This window comes from Mandrillus leucophaeus, unplaced genomic scaffold (genome assembly GCF_000951045.1).
Source record: "Mandrillus leucophaeus isolate KB7577 unplaced genomic scaffold, Mleu.le_1.0 Scaffold290, whole genome shotgun sequence".
NCBI classification, from domain to species: Eukaryota; Metazoa; Chordata; class Mammalia; order Primates; family Cercopithecidae; genus Mandrillus; species Mandrillus leucophaeus.
Window position 1 is genome coordinate 1,004,693 of NW_012103032.1, and position 1,659 is coordinate 1,006,351.

Consider the following 1,659-nt stretch of genomic DNA (forward strand, 5'->3'; position numbering starts at 1 on the left):
GGGAGGCGGAGGTTGCAGTGAGCCAAGATAGCACTGCTGCACTCCAGCCTGGGTGACAGAGCGAGAGATGATAGGGATCTTGAGGGCTGCCCTCATGAATGAACTAATTCATTCATAATTAATGAATGAATTAGAGGGGAACTGGTAGCTTTGTAAGAAGAAGAGAAACCTGAATTAGCATATCAGCAAGCTCAGCCCCCTGACCATGTGATGTGATGCCCTGCATGGCCACAGGGCACCAGAGAGTTTCCAAGTTCCAGGCTCTGCCTCTCTCCAATAAAGAGGAGTGGGGTTCCTATCCCTGGTTCTTAGCCTTCAAGACCTCTCCCAAGTTTCCAACCCCACCCTGGCCTCAACACTGGACTTAGGGTGCAGTCTTCCCATAAACTGTGCTAGGAACAGGGGTTGGGGTGTAGGTGGGAGGAGGAAAGAAATGCTCAACCTAAAGTCCCCGCTTCTGGGATCTTCCACTCAATTGGGACATGCATAAGCAACAAAAATCAAAATGGAGAGTGCTGCACAACTGTAAGAATAAATATAGGCCTGCATGGTGGCTCACTCCTGTAGTTCCAGAACTTTGGGAGGCTGAGGTGGGAGGATCGCTTGAGCTCAGGAGTTTGAGATCAGCCTGGGCAACATGGCGAGACTCCATCTCTATAAAAAATACAAAACTTAGGCCGGGCGTGGTGGCCTGTAACCCCAGCACTTCGGGAGGCCAAGACAGGAGGATCACGAGGTCAGGAGATCGAGACCATCCTGTCTAAAACGGTGAAACCCCATCTCTACTAAAAAAAATACAAAAAACTAGCCGGGCGTGGTGGTGGGCGCCTGTAGTCCCAGCTACTCGGGAGGCTGAGGCAGGAGAATGGCGTGAACCCAGGAGATGGAGCTTGCAGTGAGCTGAGATCCGGCGACTACACTCCAGCCTGGGCGGCAGAGCAAGACTCCGTCTCAAACAAACAACCAACCAACCAAACAAACAAAACTTAGCCAGGTGTGGTGGTGTGTGCCTATAGTCCCAGTTACTCAGGAGGCTGAAGTGGGAGGATCCCTTTAGCCTGGGAGGTGGAGATTGCAGTGAGCCAAGATCACACCATTTCATTCTGGCCTGGGCAAGAGAGCGACAGAGTGAGATCCTTTCAAAAAAAATAAAAATAAAAAAAAATAAATATAAACCTAGGGCTTGGAAGCCCAGTAGTGGGAGCCTTCGGGGACATAAAGGATAAAGGAAGGGATAGCATTCCAGCCTCAGCCTTTGGACTTGTTAGGGTAGATGGTCTTTCTCATTAAAATAAGACCAGGCAGGGTGGCTCATGCCTGTAATCCCAGCACTTTGGGATTGGGCCAAGGTGGGCGGATCACTTGAGGTCAGGCGTTCATGACCAGCCTGGCCAACATGGTGAAAACCTGTCTCTCCTTAAAAAATACAAAAATGAGCCAGGTTCACAGCTACTTGGGAGGCTGAGGCATGAGAACTGCTTGAACCCGGGAGGTGGAGGTTGCAGTGAGCTGAGATCGCACCACTGCACTCCAGCCTGGGCAACAGAGCGAAACTCCATTTCAAATTAAAAAAAAAAAAAAAGATATGCCAACAACATTAAAAACATTTAAGCGATCTCAATCAGGTTTCCAATTGAATATTTTGGAAGACTACAATAA